The sequence below is a fragment of the Notolepis coatsorum genome (assembly GCF_963971535.1).
Source record: "Notolepis coatsorum genome assembly, chromosome: 17".
NCBI lineage: Eukaryota > Metazoa > Chordata > Actinopteri > Aulopiformes > Paralepididae > Notolepis > Notolepis coatsorum.
The window spans coordinates 28,088,739-28,100,808 of record NC_140181.1 but is presented as its reverse complement, the minus strand read 5'-3'; the positions used below and the strand labels follow the sequence as shown (position 1 = coordinate 28,100,808).

The 12,070-nt window shown below is 40.9% G+C and overlaps 1 protein-coding gene across 1 annotated transcript in view; it reads left to right on the top strand.

Annotated features, from left to right (window-relative positions):
- LOC311243588 (vitamin D3 receptor A) overlaps positions 1-12,070 on the top strand; it is a 270,464-nt gene that overhangs the window by 234,561 nt on the left and 23,833 nt on the right. The window lies entirely within an intron of this gene.

The window sequence follows — 12,070 nt, the reverse complement described above, 5'->3', positions numbered from 1 at the left end:
CGCGCACGGATAATCGCCGCATTGATTTCCTCTCGGACTTTTACAGTGAAACCGAAAGAGCCCATTTCACAAAACAGCTTATAACTTCATCAAAATTAGTCTGATTATCCTAACACTGATAACATAGAGTCCTTACCTGACATCAGATGGTATCCAACTGGTATATTCCAATTCCTGATCACCATTCGAAAAAATCGATAAGTGTATAGATCCAACGCGATACAGTAGAACTCCATGATCAGCGGGGCTCAGAGGATCCAGAATGAACTCTGGTAACCCCGGCTGGATCAGTGGACTGGAAAATGTGGAGTACCGGATTTTTTTCCCCATCCATTTTCATTGAGTCCATTCCAAAATCCCTTATGTCATCTGAAAGACGATAGGGGGCGCTTTTTTCCACATAGAATCTCCGGCGGTGCTCGTGTATACTCGGGTAGGCTCGCGTGATGCAATATGATTTCAGATCGCTAAAAAAAAATAATAATAATAATTCAGAGAAATCTCGTGAGTGGCTTTCAACCACATAAAAATAAACCCGAGATATCTCGTGTGTGGCAGTTAAAGTGTTAACAATTGTGTGTATTGAGCCGTACTGTATTGTACCCATTCTGCAATCGGGTTAAATAAACTTTTCATTCATACTTTATGTTGATGGCCTTTGTCTATAATGTGGCCACAAAAATGGAACGGTTTAATTATTTTGTTTGTTTGTACTAAGTTAATACTTTGACGAATGTTGCCAATATTTTTCAGTCCGTTCGGTCTTTTTGTGCCAAACATCATTTAAGGCAAACCACTGTAAACTTTTTTTTTTACCAAATAAATGAGAAGCTTCAAGCATGTTTAAATCGGCAATGCCTTCCCTCTTGCTGTACCAAAATCTCTCCTAGCTCTAACCCGGTTACTGTCAAAATGATGTGCCTGATGTCAAACTGCCTCATTCTTTCAGTTTTTGCATGACTACGTCCTTGAGAATAACTGAAAAGTTGGATTATTTTTAGGCTATATATCTTATGCTGATGTATGGTATTTTTGGAGTGTTAAATTTTTTTTAAATAAAAAACAACGTATAGTGAACCGAAAACCGTGACACGAACCGAACCGTGGATTTTGTGAACCGTTCCACCCCTAATGCTCACACAAAGGTAATGTATGATGGTGACTTTACACTGCACCAGAAATAAAGGGTAGGTTATCCTGAATCATAGAATGTAAAAGACTTGATACTGACTCAAAGAACAAGCTCAGAAGTCTTTGAATTATTTGTCTATATAGGCTTTAGAGGGTTAAGGATCTGTGCGCATGCACCCACACACACACACTAGGGGTGTGAATCACCAGAGGCCTCACAATACGATATTGTAACGATACTAGAGCCACGGTATTGTAATATGACGATATTGTGATTTATTACCTTTTTTCAACTGCAAATGTTTTCCCCAACAGAAAACGTTGTTAACATCTTCGATAGAAATATATATACATCATCTGTTTTATTAATAAGATAACGTTTTCAGTCTGTTCACCTCACTTCAATCATTTGTATTATTATCGCACTAAAATGGGATTGTCAAGCAAAAAGGATTATGAATGTATTATTATCTTTAATAAAAAATATATATATATTAAAATAATTGAATGTGTCGATACTTGGTGTCACTGTGTCGATATAATATTGTCATGCTAAATATCATGATATACACACAAACTCTAAGAAGTAGTACAGTATTACTCTACTGTACTACTTGTGTTTATCTCCAACTTGACCCTTGTCCTTGGTCTATTCCTCCCTGAGGCAGAGGATCCCTGTAAAGCCCAGTTTAGAAGCAGGGCTTTGACCACGTGACTCGCCTGCTCTATTTACAGACAACGCTCGTCAGTTCTATTGAAAGGCAGACTTTCTCCAGATCATATGAATCCTACACCCTCCTGGTTAAACATCACTTGAAAATGCCCCATCAGTGACCCAAACAGAAGCAAAAATGGTGGCCCCACCACCAGCATTAAAAATAAGAATAGGTACATGTTTTTATTCTGTAGTTGATTGACAGAGATCTTTAATAATAATAATAATAATAACTTTATTTGTATAGCACCTTTCATACAAGAATTGCAGCTCATAGTGCTTCACAGCAGTAAAAAAGACATAAAAATTAAATGAGCATGACATTGTCAGATCAATACATACAGTGCAGACATATAAAACAAGCATAATACAAGCAGCTAAATAGACACGGTCAAGGTAAGGCCATAGAGCATCAAATCACATAGTTTTTCACATTAGGATCTAACATCCCAAGAGGCCTCTTTGTTTACGGTTTGATTCTGACAGTTTTAAAATAGACAGTAATATAGAATAGACAGATTAAAATAGTGCAATAGTGCAGTGCTCTTGACACAAGGACTAACATTAGACAACGTTAAGAAATTTTCTTTGCCAGGACTCTCTTGAGGAAGAGATCTCGATCTCAAGACACTACCCTGGTAAAATAAGTGAGATTTTTTTTTAACTATTAAAACATTAATTGTAATTCACTGTATTTTTGTGTCTAATATACTATGGGTGGGGGAAATCCATACAGCAATATATTGCAAGATTTTGCTTGCCGATATTATATCGATATCTATCTATTAAGTATCAATATTTATTCATTTATGAAAGGTTTGCTTGACAATCCCATTTTACTGCAATAAAAGTTATAGGAATGAGGTGAACAGACTGAAAACATCATCTTATTAGATAAGGTAGAGGTTTCTTTGAGATGTCACTTCAATCTCATGTTCTCATTCTTACAGATAATTAAACGAGAGCTAAATGATACTTATTTGTGAGAATTTAAAGATATCATAGCCTGCTCAGAGTCATACCAATATCTGCTTGGCTATACTCGATCCTCCTGAGTTGAAATTGAGAATTGATTGATTGATTGATGTAAAACTTGATTAACAGATTGCAGAATGGGTACAATACAGTACAGCTCAATACACACAATTGTTAAGGGGATGCAGACCAGAGAAAGACTTTCGTCTTGTTTACATCAGGGTCCCCCATTTTCAATTCATCAGGACATATATGACATACATGACATACCGATAGACAGTACTGCTACATCTATACATTTATGACATACCAGATTTGCAAATACAGTACTGTTTGTGATACAAAAAGAGTCCAGAAAAGAGAGTATATACATTTGACGTAAAAACTGTACATTGGAGGAGGTTGGGTAGGTGGGGTGGGGTTGGGTGGGGGGGGGGGGGGGGGGAACACTGTACAACTGTACAGGCAAAACTGTACATTGGAATATTGACAAAACCATACTTGGTAATTTACTGTACATTGGAGGGGGTTGGGTTAGGACATTTACAGGGGCCAGTTTCGAATTGCAGTCTCCCGTAGGTGTTCTTTGAGAGTGGTTTTGAAAGTGGGTAGTGATTCACATTCCTTTACAGCTGTGGATAGGGCGTTCCACATTGATGTGGCATAATTGCGAAACGTGTTTAGTCCCTTGTTTGAGCCGAATCTGGGTTTAACATGATTTGTGGAGCTCCCTCTGGTGTTGTGATCATGGTATTCACTGACCTTTGGGAAGTATTTTGACATGTACATGGGTACCTTGGTCGTGTAGTGTATCTTGTAGACCAGGCCCATTGCAAGTTGCTGTACTCTGTCGTCTACTCTAAGCCATCCTAGGTTGTCAAAGTGTGCAGGGGTGAGGTGGGTTCTAGGAGTAAGGTCAAGCAGTAGTCTGACCAGTTTGTTTTGAGATGTTTGTAATTTTGTTTTTAGCGCCTTTGAGGTGCTTTGGTACCATGAGGTGCAAGCATAGTCGTAATACCCTTGAATGAGTGCTCCTGCCAGAGTCTTCAGGGTATTCTTGTTTACCAGAGAGGAGATCCGGTACAAGAATCTAGTTCGTTGGTTGACTTTTTTTATTACATTGGATGCCATTTTGTCACAGGAAAGATTAGCCTCTAGGATGGAACCCAGGTAGGTAATTTCATCTTTCCTTGTGACAATATTGTCTCCCACTGTAACTGAGAAGCCGTCGGTCTTGCTGAGTTTGTTATTTGAACCGAAGAGAATGGACTCTGTTTTGCCCATGTGTAATGATAGTTTGTTATCAGCGAGCCATATGCAGATTCTGCCTAGTTCCGAGCTGAGGGTTTTTTCAACCTGTAACTTGTTCTTGTCAGAGACCAGCAGGGCTGAGTCGTCCGCAAACAGGAACAAGTTGCAGTCACAAGCTGACGACATGTCATTTGCATAAATTAGGAACAGTAGCGGTCCTAGTATGCTTCCTTGTGGAACACCACAGCTCACTGGGAGGGGGGGGGGGGATAGGGTACCGTTTACCTCCACCATCTGTTCCCTCCCCTCACTGATGAACTATCAAAACCAATTGCTTTTAGCTTGTCAATCAGAATGGATTGATAAGGTGAGAATCTCCTTATTAGTAAGTAAAGTAAATGAGTTATGAATGAAATAAAAAATCTAACCCTAACTAACCTACACTGTAGCACTCCACACTTTGATGAACATTGTTACTCAGCTGATAGAGTTGTGCCCTTCCTGATGACTTGTCGTACACAACTTGTAAATCGCGTTGGATAAAAGCGTCAGCTAAATGACTAAATGTAAATGTAAATGAGTGAGATCTCGTTGGATTGTACTTTCCTGTGTCTCTGGTTGGACTCGCTGACACGTTGGACTGAGATGTCCACTCTGAACCCTCTTACCTTAGTTTTCCTGCTCAATCTCCATTTCGTTCCTCTATTTAATTCTGTATCTCTGTTTAAGCCTCTGACCCGTCTCTCTCTCCCTCCATGTAATAGGTGATGATGGGTCTGACTAATGGCTGGTAATTGGCCGCTCTATATGTGCACTCACTCACTGAATGGAAGAACAACATCCTCAAACCCTCTCAACCTGTCCACCAGCCTACCCCTCTCCTCCTGTCCTGTCCTCCCTATCCCCATCTTCTCCTCTCCTCTCTCGTTCTCCTCTCCTCCACCCTCCATATCCTCCTCTTCTCCTGTTCTACACTTTCTTCTTCTTCTCTCCTCTTCATCTCATCTTCTCCTCTTCTCTTTTTCTTCTCTTCACCTTTCTTCTCCTTCTTGAACCATCCTCCTCTTCACACCATCTCCTTCACCTCTCATCTTCACATTTCCTCTTCCTCCTCTTCTTCACCTCTCCTTCTTGACCTTTCCTCTTCTCCTCTTCTTCACCTCTCCTCTTCTCCTTCTTCACCTCTCCACTTCTTCTCCTCATTCCTCTCATTGGGTCTCATTCTCGAAGGAAGTTACGACAAAATATTTCGTCTTAGCCAGATTTCGGCCTATTTAAGACATATTAGGGCTGGGAGTGGGAGTCTTCAAATTTTCCTGAGATCTTATTTGAGAGCAGATCTAAGAGTGCTGAGGAGCACACTTAAATATGCTCTCAGCCCACGATCAAATCTCATGATTGATTGACTAATTTAAAATGTTATTATAACTTCACAGACTGTGTTCTCATAGTGATTCCTTCACATCAACGCTACAGGCCTCCTTGGAATTAATTACTTAATCATAATTAAAATAAATATGACAATATTTGTACGATAAGAAATTACGAATTTGATGTCGGAAAAATAAATAATATGGATTCAGCTGATCACAGGGCAGCTGGATTAACCATATCTGAACCAGCTATTTTGGACAAATAATTACTCAGATATTCAAACACAATTATGCAATTATTGTGAAATGATTGAAAATAATAATAATTTAATGCCTTCTGTGGAATTTGTATTTCTTATTTGTTACACATCTGTTTTAATGATTAATTATATACATTTGAAAGAATGCAGGTCAACATGCAATGTATCCCATTGATTGGTATACAATGGGACAGACCTTTGTTTGTTTGATTGATTGATTGAAAACTTTATTAACAGATTGCAGAATGGGTACAGTACAGTACAGCTCAATTACATAAGGGGATGCAGACCAGAGAGATAATTTCGTCTTGTTTACATCAGGGTCCCCCATTTTCAATTCATCATAACATATATGACACACATGACACAGATAGACAGTACTGCTACATCTATACATTTATACAGTACTGTTTGTGATACAAAAAGAGTCCAGAAAAGAGAGTACATTTGACGTAGAAACTGTTGGAGGAGGTTGGGTAGGGATGGGTGGGGGATAGACTTACACTGTACAAGCAAAACTGTACATTGGAATATTGACAAAACCATACTTGGTCATTTACTGTACATTGATATAGCTATAAACCTGCATTCCTTCGAATATATCATTAATCAATTAAACTTATATTGAAATACACTATATAGCCTATACACCAACACTGAAATGACAGTGGATAAATAAATAAGAACTAAAGCTAATCGGTGGAAATAGACTGCATTAATATTCCATAACAAGTCTTGTGTGCGCCTACGAATGAACATTAATAATAAGCCTATACTGCGTTCATTCATTACGCCCGCCGTAGGCTATATATATTATATGTCATTCATTCATTCATTCATATACAGTACTGCGCGCGCGCTGCGGCAGGTGTGTACCGCGAGCTGTATATGATGCCAATACATTAATCTAATCTAGTTTTGATGGGCGCAAGCGTGATTACGAAACCTAGCCGCATTTCTCGGAGACGCTCTCTGATTGGCACTGACTGACGCTAGGTTTCGTAATCACGCGGCTCGCAAAGCACTTCCGCCATTCCATTTCACACAGCTGCGTCACTAGTTGCCTTATAAGGAACTATGGAGGCGGTGTTTTGTATGCACATGAGCTGAACGGGAATGCGCTTTGGAGTTTACGACAGAATGCCATTCTCCAAGCAGATATCAGATCATATAATTTCTGCGACCGTTTCAGCCACTTAAGACATATCTCCAGCACGTTCAGGACTCAGAGTGTACTTGTCATAGATTATGTCTCAGTGGTTCCAAGATAAGTCTTCCAGAATATATCTTTGGAAATTTTTCGGGAATGAGACCCAATATCTTCTTCACCTCTCCTCTTCTTCACATCATCTTCTTCACATTTCCTCTTCTTCACCTCTCCTCTGCTCTTCTTCACATCTCTTCTTGACATCTCCTCTTGTTCACATGTCCTCTTCTTCTCCTCCTCTTCTTCACCTATCCTCTTTTTCACATTTCCTCTTCTTCTCCTCATCTTCTTCACCTCCTCTTCCTCTCATTATCTTCTTCACCTCTCCTCTTCTTCTCCTCTTCTTGACATATCCTCTTCTTCACCTCTCCTCTTCTTATATTTACATTTTATCATCTAGCTAACGCTTTTATCCAGAGCGACTTACAAGTTCTCTATGACAAGTCAGCAGGAAGGGTACAACTCTTCAGTATTGAGTGCATAGACATAAGACATATTAGTATAGTAGGAGGAGTGCATGGTAGTATAGGACAGTAATAAGATTAGTGGTTAAAAAAAAAAAAAAAGTATTACAGATATTAGTTGAAGAAGTGTGTTTTTAGTCGACAGCGAAAGATTGGTCGGGATTCGGCTGTCCTGACTGTGGTGGGAAGTTCATTCAAGGTCAGAGGGGAGGATTTGGCCGGCAGCAATTCTGTTTTGCTTAGGTTCAGTTTGAGGTGGTTAGTCGTCATCCAGGCGGAGATGTCGGACAGACAGGCCGAGATCCGCTCAGAGACATGGATATCTAAGGGAGGAAAGGAGAGGAAGAGTTGGGTATCATCGGCATAGCAATGATACGAGAAGGCATGAGACGTGATAATGTTACCCATTGATTTGGTGTAGAGGGAGAAGAGGAGGGGTCCAAGGACCGAGCCCTGGGGGACACCTGTCCGAAGGGTGCGGGGGGCCGACAGGGTTCCTCTCCATGATACTTGGTCGAGGTAGGATGTCACTTTTTTCTCAAAGAAAATCGCAAAGTCTTTGGCAGAGAGGGGGAGTGAGGAGGGAGGACATGGTGGCGTGCAGTTTGCGAAGGTTCTTAGCCGAGGCCTCAATCTTATGGTGAAAGAAATTATTCTTTCGCTTTGGCAGTAGTAATGGTTTTGGAGAAAGCTGACAAGGGGTTGTGATAGGTGGTGATGTCAGCTGTGCGGCGTGACTTCCAATACTTCCTCTCGGCCGCTCTCAGGACCAGTCTTTCTTCTCTCACTGCATCAGACAGCCATGGACTGGGTGGGGAACAGAGGGCAGGCCTCTCGGCGAGGGGACAGAGCTTGTCGAAGGAGGTTGAGAGGGCTGAGAGGAGGGTGGAGGTAGGGCTGGGCGATATGGCCTCTAAAGGATATCGCAATATTTTTTGGCTATATCACGATACACAATATATATTGCGATATTTTGACATTTTCTCTAAAGCACTTAAAAATGCTTGATTTAACCCTTTGATGCATACAGTCACGCCAATATGATGATTATAATAGTCCCTGCAACATATGTTTGCATTAAACAATTAAGATGCTTTCAAAAATAATTAAATTAAAAGTTTCAAAAAATGTACTAAGAGTAGTCTACTGACACACTAATACTTTTTTCTATTTTTTATTAAAAATAAAATAATCTACTGTAAGACAATTTATATAAAAACTCTTGGTGCTTTTGCACAGTACTGTGTTTTCTTCCACTTTAGCTAAAAACTAGAGCTGGGCCGTTAAACGGCGTTAACGTGCTGCGTTAACGCTATACTAGTATTGCGCGATAATATAATTACAGCATTAATCTAATTTTTTTTTTTTTTTTTTTTTTTTTTACCTTTATTTACCCAGGGTAGGTTCGCTGAGCACAGATGCTCTTTTTCAGGAACGCCCTGCTTCACATTCATACAGTTCCATTCACACCTGGGAGCTGCCCAGTACAACCACAGTTGACACCATTGGCCACTGAGCAACTCCACTGGAGCAGTTGATTCAAGCCATGTCACATAGTTCAAGTTTGAAATGATTCTTTCTGTTTTGCTCCTGAGAGTGTGCTAGATACTGTACTGTACTGGTAATATTATTTATTTGTGTTAACTTCTGAATAAAACAACTTATTAAACACAAGTACATCTTATTGAACATTATTTTGATATTTCATTACCAATTATCATAGCAAATCAGCAGTCTGTAATGCATTTTGGAAACGGGAGATGGGCTCATGGTGTAATGGGCCACCTGGCCTGAGAAACATAAGGAGGAAAGAAAAAGTAAGGACTTACTTCTGGTCATTATTTGGGTAGAACACACAGTTTTTTTTCTTTTTTTTTAGCCATTTTAATCTCTAGATTAAATCCAGGATTGCAGATAGATTAATCTAGATTAAAAAAATGTATCTATGCCCACCTCTACTAAAAACACACACACACACTTTATATATACACACTACTGTGAGACAATAATAATCACACACAAAGGGATAATGGCTTATAGCAGACTTAATGATTTTATAATATTTCAGATAATGAAATTAAATGTTTATCATCAACTATCCAGTTAGTATTTATATTGTAACCTTTGGCCACTTTAAATCATTGAACGTAGAGAGAGAGAGAGAGAGAGAGAGAGAGAGAGAGAGAGAGAGAGAGAGAGAGAGAGAGAGAGAGAGAGCGTGATGTATTAGGTTTGAGTTTGAGCGTCCTAACTTGCCGTAGTTGATGATTTCACACCAGGGTGGCATTTGTCCACACAGTTGGAACCTGGAGGAAGCTCAGCTGCATAAAGCGATATAAAGAAACGAATTGCCAATAAATGTGAAGTTATCTTTGAACCTCTGTTGTCAAGCCTCGTCAATATACGGGGGGTATATTGACGAGGCTTTCCTCACTAATGGCACTGGTGTCGCAGAGTCACGTTAGAACGTTCGTTAGTTTAGCATTAGCTTAGCGGCTAACGTTAGCCAGTTGGTCCGTCAATTCAATTCAATTGCATGTCACTAAAGTTACAGCAATATGTACTGTGAAGTATGTTGGGAATTACAGGAGTATTACTGAATAGAGAGCCTATTAGGATGCTAGATCCTAATGTGAAACACTGTGATTCTACCTGTCTATCTTTTTATGCTCGCTTATGCCTGTATTTTTTACTGTTGTGAAGCACTTTGAACTGCAACCTCTGTATGAAAAGTGCTATACAAATAAAGTTATTATTATTGAAGGTCCGAGCTAGTCTGTGTCTAATGAAATGACAATTGCTCGTCATTGAAGGTCCGCGCAGGTCTGTGTCTATAATAAAATGAGAGGAAACGCTGTGCTAAAGCAAGTCTCATCTCAGCTGCAGCGGTGGCTAACTGACGTTACAACATATACTCGATATAGTTCACGATATAGTCATTTACTACATCTCATGTAGAACAAGCCGCAATACATCGGGCAGTGATGCAGTGGTGGCAGGCATGCGTTGTTCATGGGACGGGGTAGCACGGTGTGCAAGCTCACTGAGTATTAAAGATTTGAGCAGAAGCGCGTGCACGCACATGCATGGTTGTGCGCGCATGCGCGTGCACTCAAGAACGCGCTGCGCTCGACTCGGCTCGTCTGTTTACCTGCCTCCCGGCGCTACCTCGCATTATCATAACAATAGCCGCTAGGCCGGTGTCTTCAACCACGTCTGGACTCTTTGTGATGTAAATATGGAATGTCCCAAGTTGCTGCTGTTTACAGAGTGTATTGTTGTCCAAAGGTGAAAGATGTATGAGGACGTGTCTCACCGTTTGGAATTGACAACTGTTTTGATTTAACCCTTCATTCACCATCATTCACCTTTGGACAACAATACACTCTGTAAACAGCAGCAACTTGGGACATTCCATATTTACATCACAAACTTTGGGACTGAGTAGATAATTAATTAATCTTCTCTTTATTTTTATTATTTATATTAAAACTGAATCAAACCATAAACAAGGTTGCCTGTTGGGATGTTAGATCCTAATGTGAAAAACTGATTTTATATGTCTGCACTTTATGTGCTCATTTTATGCCTGTCTTTCTTCTGTTGTGAAGCACTTTGAGCTGCAGTTTCTGTATGAAAGGCTATACAAACAAAGTGTATTATTATTATTATGTGCGCGAGGGAACATATGCGCATGCGCGCGGGGCCGCGCGTGCGCGTGGCGTCATTATCCTGCGTGCCGGCTCAGTCCATATTAACAACGCACCACTGAGTGGTGGTACCACTCAGTACCACGCCGTCCTAGCAGTTCGCTGAGCAGAAGTGCGCGCTCACTCTACTCTCTACTCTAGTTCACTCTACTGTCGCACCGTGCGCCAAGTACCCGGCGCTTATCACCTGTATGCGTGTGCACAGGAGCGCGCGTGCACGTGGCGTCCAGGCAGTTCTGATATTACGACTGCACCCCTGACATCGAGTATACTCGATATATCGCCCAGCCCTAGGTGGAGGTTGCCATATCTGTGGGGAGGGCAGAGAAAGTCTCACTCAAAGGTAGGATCTCGGAGGAGAGAGTGGATGGGGATAGGGAGTGGATGTTGCGTCTGACTGAGACAAATTGGGTTGGAGTGGATGGTTTGGGGTTAAGCATAAATTAGAGCGAAGGATATGAAATTATGGTCAGACAGATGGAGGGGAGTTACCGTGGTGTTAATGATGCTGGAATTATGGGAGAATATGAGATCCAGGGAGCTGCCTGCTTTGTGAGTGGGAGGCATGACAGTGGGAGTCAGGTCAAAGGATTGTAGGAGAGAGACCACTGTGTCTGACTGAGAGAGTCAGGGAGGTTGAAATGGCCCAGTAGAAGGAGGGGGGTGCCATCTTCAGGTAAAGAGCTTAGGAGCATGTCCAGCTCATCTTCTCCTCTTATTCACCTCCTCTTCTAGACCTCTCCTCTTCATCACCTCTCCTCTTCTTGACATTTCCTCGTCTTCACCTTTCTTCACCTCTCCTCTTCTTGACATTTCCTCATCTTCACCTCTTCTTCACCTCTCCTCTTCTTCACCTCTCCTCTTCTTCACATCTCCTCTTCTTCACATCTCCTCTTCTTCACCTCTCCTCTTCTTCACCTCCTCTTCTTCTCCTCTTCTTCACCTCTCCTCTTCTTCACCTCTCCTCTTCTTCACCTCTCCTCT